Source organism: Botryllus schlosseri, chromosome 14 (assembly GCF_051294905.1).
Source record: "Botryllus schlosseri isolate E-star chromosome 14, Bs_hap1, whole genome shotgun sequence".
Classification (NCBI taxonomy): domain Eukaryota; kingdom Metazoa; phylum Chordata; class Ascidiacea; order Stolidobranchia; family Styelidae; genus Botryllus; species Botryllus schlosseri.
This window is the reverse complement of record NC_137249.1, coordinates 19,503,671-19,513,250: the sequence shown is the minus strand read 5'-3', so window position 1 is coordinate 19,513,250 and position 9,580 is coordinate 19,503,671. Positions and strand designations below refer to the sequence as shown.

At 38.7% G+C, this 9,580-nt stretch overlaps 3 long non-coding RNA genes across 5 annotated transcripts; 2 read left to right on the top strand and 1 right to left on the bottom strand.

The window, feature by feature from the left end:
• Positions 1 to 333: 333 nt before the first annotated feature.
• LOC145455500 (uncharacterized) lies at positions 334 to 3,358 on the top strand. The gene is made up of 3 exons (XR_013920351.1): positions 334 to 1,103; positions 1,384 to 1,643; positions 2,341 to 3,358. It is a non-coding gene; the product is annotated as an uncharacterized LOC145455500 (long non-coding RNA).
• Positions 3,359 to 3,877: 519 nt separating this feature from the next.
• Positions 3,878 to 5,361, top strand: LOC145455499 (uncharacterized). The gene is made up of 2 exons (XR_013920350.1): positions 3,878 to 3,962; positions 4,022 to 5,361. It is a non-coding gene; the product is annotated as an uncharacterized LOC145455499 (long non-coding RNA).
• On the bottom strand, positions 4,624 to 9,244 carry LOC145455498 (uncharacterized). 3 transcript variants are annotated; one of them, XR_013920348.1, is made up of 3 exons: positions 5,168 to 9,244; positions 4,930 to 5,071; positions 4,624 to 4,869 (listed from the first exon to the last, which is right to left on the bottom strand). It is a non-coding gene; the product is annotated as an uncharacterized LOC145455498 (long non-coding RNA). The 3 variants fall into 3 exon arrangements; XR_013920349.1 differs by having other exon boundaries at positions 4,624 to 5,071; positions 5,168 to 5,703; positions 5,776 to 9,244; XR_013920347.1 differs by having other exon boundaries at positions 4,624 to 5,071.
• Positions 9,245 to 9,580: the final 336 nt, after the last annotated feature.

The following is a 9,580-nucleotide window of genomic DNA, read 5'->3' as shown; positions in this document are numbered from 1 at the left end:
CTTGATTAGCAAAATTTGTCTTAAAAACAAGACCAAAAATACTGACACAGCAAAAACTGTCGTAACAAGCACAATATGTCTTATAAGATGCGTTTTATTGGTCTTCTTTTTATGACCAAATAGTTGTGACAATTATATATGGTCTTAAAAAGCTGAATCGGTCTCAATTTTAAGACCAAAAATACTGACACAGCATAAACTGTTGTAATAAGCACAATATGTCTTATAAGATGCGTTTTATTGGTCTTGATGCGTTTTATCCATAGTCGTTTACCGCTGTAAACGACTATGTTTTATCGGTCTCATTTTTAAGACCAAATAATTGTGACAATAGGGTCCGTCAAGCAAAATCAGAATATCCGCTAGTGGCGCTAGACTTGAGTTGTTAACTTCTACTAGAGAACTTACTGGGGGCTTTTGACAACGGGTCAGTACCGTGAGTCGTCTTTGTAGTTTGATTGATTAGGATTGTAAGCTCTCAACGGAGGTATGCCGCAGTACTGCTGTGCCCCTAGATGTAATAGTACATCCTAGGGTCACATGTTTCCCACTGACATGGATTTACAGTTGAAGTGGCGAGTAGCGATTAGGAGAAATGTGGAGCCCTGACTTGGATCGCGACCGCGTTTGTAGTAGTCATTTTATGGAAAAAGATTACGTGCAACTGGATCACTCGGTAAGCGCCGTTACAGAAAGTTGAAAAATGCCGTCCCGTCCGTTTTTCAATTTAGCACACCGGTATCTAAGCTACCGTCTGCTAGAAAAGAGAAAATGGTTTCTTGGAGAAGTATTTTAACCGTTGATTTGGAGGAGGATGAATGTCAGCACCAGAATATAGCTAGACAAGAGACGGTCGAGAAAGGGAATTTTCTTGATTGCGCAAGCGTAATAAGTAAATGTGATGTAGCTTACAAGGTGCAAGAAGATTCCACACAACATAACGGTAATTTCCTATGTTACATTTGTTTCGCAGGTGTATGTAAATTACTCTCATACCCCTGAGTATGAAGCGACGCTACTTGTGTAAACACTGCACTCCAGACTGCTAAAAAGAAATCTTAGGCCTTGAATGCTGCCTCGCTCCGCTAATTCAGAAACAACAGGTAAACAAAACAATAGTTTTATTGAACTGAACATCAAAAGAATATAACATATAACCAATCCTAACAAAGTAACTTATTTGAAAAGAATTTCGTCCAATGATTTTCATAGGAGTGAACTAATGGCAGTAAAATATATTTCTCTAAGAAATGCTTATCAAATTTAATATTTTCTGTAAATAAATCTTTGAAAGTGTAAACAGCAAAATAAAATATTTTCTATAGTTAGTTGTTAATCCAAGTTAGCCTTTATTTGGTGATAATAATTGTGGTTTCTTTTCAGCTCACTTTTCTGATTTTCGATCACAAGAAAGGGGAATAAATAGATTGAAGCTGCTGTGATATGGCTATTTCGGCCATTGTATGGGCAATGGGCATGTCACTTCAACAAGGCCGTCTGGTGAAATTTGCGAATCAGTAGTTGCTCCCAGATATGGAAACTCGGGATTAATCAAGAGTCCACATTGGGCTGCCTCTATGCCGGTTACAGTCGTGAAAGCTTCAATTGCCGTATGTTCGCATGCTCTACCATGTAAATAGCTGGTGAGCATAAACTTTTGGAGGCAAAAATATTCTCACACAGTAACTCAATATTTCTCGTGTTTGTTGCCTTTATAACCGCCACAAATTGCGATGCACTAATTCTCCACTCTCTGTCGTGGTGCCATTTTTTGCATTCACTCTGTGTCTGCAGTAATGTTGTTTCTTGAATACGTTGCGCTTCCTCATCAGTTATCTATTTAGTTTAGATGGTCAAGTTCATAAAAATTAATTATTTGCCTGTCCAGAATTTTTACCGCCATATGCATGTTTAGACGCTTTGTAGTAAAACTGACTATTGTGGCTTACTCACTTTCTCAGTTATAAACCTTATTCTGTTACTCACTTTCAAAGAACGATCTATCCAGTATTCAGTGAATGGCAATTCCGGGTAGTCATGGTCCATATAGCTGCTTGTTGGAGATCTGCTTTGCTGTATACGTATCTTATAGCCAGATTTTAGACGTAGTGGCACAGTAATTCAGAAATGTAGACCGCACATGATCCCTGTAATTGCTGCTTGTTTCCAATAGAGCAATTGTAACAGACGGAGGTTGATATAAGTCTTTCATTTTTGAAATTTTACCTAAGCGTAAATATAGAATAATACATTAAGAGTCAAGTTTGATAGTCTATCGTGAGAGTTCAGATTGCCTGCCTATTTCTGTTTGCATTGTGAATTTATCCTTTACTTTTTCAGATTGAAAGACCGAATCAATACCAAAATGTTTCAGAGTGATTCTGGGACGTTCGCGATCGTGAAAAAGCTCCGATACCTGTGTATAATTTCTGGGACCGATGAAATGTCTGAAGTTTCTCAGTGCAGGACTCATCAATGAAGAGTCGACCATGCTCCGTGTACTCAGCAACCATGAGGCAAAGTGCTGCCAAATGCTTACAAGACCCTGTAGGTCCTTTTCATCTAGGACACTCACATCCCACATTCAAAATGACTCCATCCCGTGCCATTCTGGCCTTAACATGATATAGGACATCTCTCTTCATTTCAGCAGCAACAATGCCACTGAAAAAAACATCTGTCCCAATGGTCAATGCTGAACATGCCTTCCCTTTAATGCAGAAACCATGGCTTTTCCATTTTCAATAGCTTTTACGTCTCCAACTATCCTTTCCCTTTTGTATCTCATAATAAAATAAGTTTCCACAAGTTTCATTGAAATTTTTGGTATAAAGTTTGTCTCTGTAAGGCTTTGATAACCATCTTTTGACCATACAAATGGCTGAGCGGTTTCTTAGTTCGCAGATGTTGACTGAGCGGTGGTTTCAAACTGAAAATTGCAGTTTCTATCATATGCCCCGAGTCTGAGAATAAACAACGATAGATGCAATTATGAAGGATAAGCAGTATGGATGATTTGGAGTTCAGTATCAGCTTTATTTAAAATTTCATCATCATTTCAAAACACTATAAGAATGCAATACAATAAAAAGATAGCAAGGTGTCGAAGCGACTTAGAGAACGGTAGTCCTCGAAATCAGACACCCACATGCGCCTAGGCGATGCAAAGAGGGATGCACAGTTTGCATGCACAATGAATGAAAAGTAGAAGAATCTACTAAACCTTGAGTCGAGGAGCCGTTACTAAGTATTTTGCAATCTGGTGTGGCAATTTTAATTTAATGAAGTTTTTTCATACATATGAGTCATCATTCAAGACGTAACTTCTGGTGCTGAGCTGCGGGTAGCCGACATTTAGTTGACAATTTCACATACTCATCTAGTTATCAAATCGGCCTTATTTCCTTCCGTAGAAGCTTTCCGAAGCTTTAGTTCATTTTATAGCGAGCTCACGGTCCCCGTAGAATATGTTGTAGTCATTATTTCCGTATAAAATACCCTTACACAATCGAGAAAGTAACCTACAGGTTTCTGATAACGGCAACCGCGTACGTAACAACGGCGGTTACCACCTCAAGTTTGGCGACACCTAGTGGTTTGATGGACCCTATTTATGGTCTTGAAGGTCAACTGCATCTTCATGACAACTTTGCGGAATCATGTTCAGAATTTTTTTTCATAACGAAATTACCGACTTTCCGTGTTTCAACTCAATCGGAAATTGCCGTAATTTTGACTGAACGTTCCAATATTGGCATGTTTACAGAAAAAGCAGAATGTGCATTGTGACGTCAAGTGAGTGACACATTCCATCAACACCGGTCACAGCGGCTGTTTGTGTTCTCGCGGTTTTTATTCTAGTCAGTTATAGTATAGATAGTATATAGTTATAGCCGAGGTTTCCATTGTAACGGATTTGTCAAGTGATATTGAGACTGAGTCCGAGTACTCGGATGCCGAATGTAAGTATCATTTTTGCACGTACTTACAAAATTACCGTTTAAATGCCGGATTGGTTCAGGTGTTGATGCGATCCCACGTCAGTGGAACCCCTTGCAGCTTCATATGATGGGTCATGATCAGCCTAGCTTGCTCAGCGCAAGCCACTCGTCGAGACTACATGAAATACAGTTGTATATATAGCCTGTAGTGTAATAGCTCGTTTCAGTCATGTATCTTGATATCTGATATCTTGATAAGTTTTTGCTGTAAGGAGGTTCCGAGAGTTACCTACAGAATTAAAGTGTATCACAGAATTGCCAGGATGCAATTCAGTGTGTCTGGGCGTTGACGTATTGGAGATGTTCTACTATGGATATCAACAGGAATATGGCCGCAGAATAATAACATCGAGTTCAATGCATGAATGGGATGAAAGTCTGATTCGGTCGCCAAATACTTTTCTCGCACTAATACACTTGTTTTCACTTTTCAGGAAGTTGAAACATACTGCCTACAGAAATTGTGTTCGCTGGGTATGGGGATTCTGGGGCAAAAACCAGCGGAAAATCCTGCCTGCATGCGTTGTTACTGTTGTCCGAACAAAATTAACGTCAAATTCTGTTTGTCCGAACAAAATTTACGTCAAATTCTTACAAAGGATTCCAGTTCAGTAACGCTACATTGTGAATGTACAGTTGTATTCCAAATAATAAACGCAAATAACTCTTCGACCAAAATAACTACTGTGTCAGGCAGAAAAGCATATCGGGTTTTATGTCGGTCAGGCAATAGCTTCCTCTCTGCTAATTTTGATTATGCTGCTAGTCAGAGGAGGTGGAACGGTCTCAGCACAATCGCTCAACTCAACAGTTTCTGGTCCAGTTCTGATGAGTGCTTGAACTTCTTCGACAAGCTCATTGCAGTAATCTAGAACAGGCATAACAATATGACGAAATCTTATGATGCAGTCAGATCGACGGCAGTTACCAAATGTTGAATTTTCAAGTATCTTGTGGACCGTACATTTCCCATTTTTTTACTTCGGGTATTTGACCGCGGTGCTCCTTCTTTCGACATTTTCCGAGTTTTCGAGCAATTTTCATTGAAATGCAGGATTGCCAACTGCATCCTACAAAAATGCATAATTGATGAGGCTAGTAATTATGCGAAAATCTGATATACCGGTAGGTTGTTTTGAATAGCCAAGACACTGCAAGGTACCTACCTGGCTTTTTGACTGAAATATGGTTGTAGTGATATAACTTTGGGCAGAAATGATTGAGGAGGGCATTGAATGATTCACTTCCAGCAGTGTTTCCATTCGGCGATAGATGGCGTATGTCATTTTTCATTCGCGTGGAGTAGAGAACATCGCAAATCCTTTCATATGCCAATGAATCTGAAAATGGATTGTCATAATGGTAAACAACAGAATCAAAGATGCTATTCATTGTAACTTGAATTTAGGCCTATATGTATCATGTATATATGCTGAATGAAGCAGTTTGTTTCTTTTTGATACAGTCAAGTAGGCTATTTCATCTTTAAAGGATGTAACGGCATCCACACTACCCGTAAATCAAAATCTGGAGTATGAGCAGTTTGTGCAATCTTGCTTGATTCTCAGTGTGCTACCTAAACCAGACTCTTGCACGTCCGACTCTGATTGACACATTGGACAATGTTGAAAAATGCTCACCAGTTTATTTCTGTCCACAATCACAAACTGGGTCTTGCTATTCTCCAGACATTCCTCTGAATCTGAATGCCCGCAAATCACAATATCTTGGTGAAGACTTGGTACAAATATGATTACACTGTTCAAGTACTCACTCTGACTCGCCATCTAACTCTGTTGGGTGGAAGCTATCATCACTTGACAGAGATTGGATATCACTTTCACAGTCTTCATAATCCTCTCCAGCAATAGGGTTTGGACAGCGATGAAAAGACACTTTGGGTACCGAATATCGCGTATTCGAGCAACCATACGCGACACCAGATGTACCTCCGTGCCTCATCTTCTTCATACCTTCCATATTCACAATCAAATCCAGTATCAAAATCAATCCCAACACTAATAACTATCTGTTTACCACACTGAGCTATACCAGGACTTTAGCCGTGTCACTCAAATGACGTCATTTCATAGCTGAATGATTTCATATCCGTTTTTCAGCTTTTCGATTTATAATTTAAATTACTTGAAAACTATTGTGTAATTTCAATTTTTATTATTTTATTCATATTCCTAACCACATAACGTACGATATAAGGCAAAGTCAATTTTAGGATGCAGTTGACCTTTAAAAAGCTGAATCGGTCTCAATTTTAAGACCTCAATTCATCAGTGAGACCAGAATTGCAGAAAATGAGACCAAATCATCCTCATTTCTTAAATTTGAGACAAAATTTGTCTAAGTTTCTTTTGTAGTGTAGTGAGAACATGGGGATAACATATGTGCTTATTTAAAACAAAAATATATTGCTTTGATGATATCGTACACGGGTCAGAAAGATAGTGGTGAGATTTCATAGGCTGGTCGACTTCAATAACCAATTTGTCAAAACTATAGAGATGAAAGTCGGTTGTTCCTATTCTTAGAACAAGATTAAAATTTGAATCTGTGAGCAGCGATCTGTTCATAGATTTACTAATTTCACTTATGGTTCAGTTCCAGGACACGCAATGCTTACAGAATCATAACTATATGTGAGCTTCAAACACGCTTCTACTATTGTGTAGATAAAATATAAATGCCCAGAATCTATGCATAAAGAGAACAAATCTACCTAAGACACGTGCAAATCGTTTTTCTTAGCACATCTCTGAAATAATTAAAACTGAAATGGCTAATCTGAGATCCCACTCGTGATCAGAATTATGTCAATCTCGTTTAGGATTTCTATGCTGTTAAGCAATTGAAACCTTTCAAACTGTCTGGGCCTTGAGATCGGGCTGTCGCGCCCGAAATCAAACATAAAAAATAGTATAGGAAGTATTAACCTTCTAACGGTGGTTCTCAAACTTTTTAAGACACGCCCCCCCGTATGATGGTGAAAGATTTCTCGCCCCGTTATTGTCATATCACAAAACGCAACCAGGTTACTAGTGGTTGCTAGCAACCTAACGGATAGTTTGATGGCATGGGAGGTTACGACTGTGCATGAGAGATTTTTAAATGTGAAATTCAGACTAAATACAGAGCAACAATTATGAAATTGTCGGTAAATTGCGCGGAGCACGAACAATTTTTTCTAGTTGAGCTCAGCTTCGCGCCTCACTTCTGATGCTTTCACGCACCCCAGTTTGAGAACTACTGTCTTATAATTATCATGGTGAATTATACTAAGAAATAGTTTAATCAAGTCCCTGCAATATATCTATTTTTAGTACGCATTCTATCAATATTTTTATAAAGTTTCTTTAGACTCTCGCGGGCCGCACAGACCGGTTTTGGGGGCCGTAGTTTGCCCACCCCTGGCTTACAGTATGCACACAGGAGTAGGAGTGGACGTGAAGTGGTCCCAAAGACCCTAATTGGGCCATCGCCATCTATCTCTGATGTGAGCTCTGGTGATTGCTAAGGTCTGCAACAAATTTCGATGGTCAGATCAAATCGTCAGACCGTATCTCACCCGCCTGACGTGTGTTAGTTTGATAGCCTTTCTATTCTGTTAGGTCGATGCGGTTATCTGGTAGTGTGTTGTAACCTTGTTCGAAACAACATGGGATTCTAAGATTACGATATGATAGGTAATTGCTAGATTGCTAAACGGTAGTTTCAAACGTTATGATGGGCCATATTTACTGTGATGAAATATTTGATATGGGCGACAATGCGGTGTGAGCAGAACCAAGCAATCCGGTACCTAAATTATATTCACTGATACTTCCGTGAAACATATTTGTTACTACTTAACTACTGTGCGCGAAGCGCAGCAAAATTTCTGGGCTTTACTTGACTTTTATGAATATTAAAGCCGGGGCACTGCACTTCAAAAATGATGTGGTCTCAAATTAAAGGGCAAAACGAAAAAAAAAAAATTTGGCCGCAGCTGTTTTCTTCAGAACGCCACCGTAATGGAGCTGCATTTTATTGAAATTCCCACAAGGGTTTCACACTCCAGCAGTCACGCAGAGATCAAACTTTATATAGTTATCAGCCAATGTTATGTAGGAAATATGTCGTACACGCCAAGGGGGATTAGATACCGACTTCAACGGAAGATGTCCAGTCACAAGATTCATGTCAAAATTGGGCCTAGTGTACAGTATTCTATTTCTTCAGGACATCTTTTTAGCAGATCACCTTTGAAGCTTTATGGACAAAAGACATAAAATGTACCTATCCTCCGCTTTTTAGATGTGGTATTTGTATTTCACTTTCAATTCCGAGTATCATACTTGGAGCTATAATTACTTTCAGTTCTTTTGTCTGCAGTGCATACATGTTGAAGCATAAAAGCAAGTGTAGCAATGCCTCTCATCCGAAAATAAAGCTACACTAAATATAAATTTTACGATCCACAATATTGGTTATTAACGTATACTAATCGCGCAAAGTGTTGAAACCATATCCGATACAGCTCCTCCATATTGCTCTTCGCCTAAACTTGGGGCCGCATAATATGGGGGAGGGCGCCATGCCATAATATTCTCTAAAACGGGGTCTTATAGTGAACAAAGGGTTAGTATTACATTTTCATATCAATACTATCATTTGCATCCCATGATGCGAAAGAATGCTTATTCTGTCGAAAATTGATACCTCCTGAGATGTATCAATACGAATCAAGCTCTCTGCACCTTCCACATACCGGTAGGTTAATTTGCAGCTTTTGACAGTCCATGTGAACGAATTAAGACTGTTTTCAAAACTACTTCCTTGAGTAGATTTGAAGCCAGTCAATTCTACTTCTACTTCAAAAAGTAATTTTAGGTGGCTTATGGAAGAAGTACTTTTACTTCTACTTGAGTAGCTTTCTTGACTACTTTGACCACCTCTGCACAAAATCCAAACAAAGTTTGTGACTGTATTTCACAATGCATTGTGATATTATGATATCATAACATTTGCTTTTCTGCACTCCTATACTCCTCTTGCAAGTGAATTGTGACTCATGGAAAATATCTTCTATTTCTATCTATGTAGTGTAGTGAACTAGGGTCGTGTATCGATAGGATACTCGAGCGATCTCGCCTTTGGCTCATTATAATCATCACAATTTTTCCTCTAATTAAAAGTTATTGTATTCTTGTCATTTCATGTCATTCGCGATATTTGGTGATTACCATATAATTGTCGAATAATTCTTTGAACCGATAGCAGACGATATAGATAATATTAGGATCTTGGTTGCTTTCACACCCTATTTAGCGTCCACTTGCAACTTAATAATTTTATTTATTACACGAGCTTTCGGAGCTCCGCTCCTTCTTCAGGTGTTAAAATGAAAATAACGCAAAGCGATTCTGGATTCAAACATATACGCGTATTGTGACATCACAGAGAAGATAACTTTCAGGCCGAAAAAGTTTGTACCTTTGTAACGTCATAGACAATATAATCGAAATTGTAATTTGAAAGGACTACAGCAAGTTATGGCACTGAAAATGAGGTTTGAAAGCGTATAT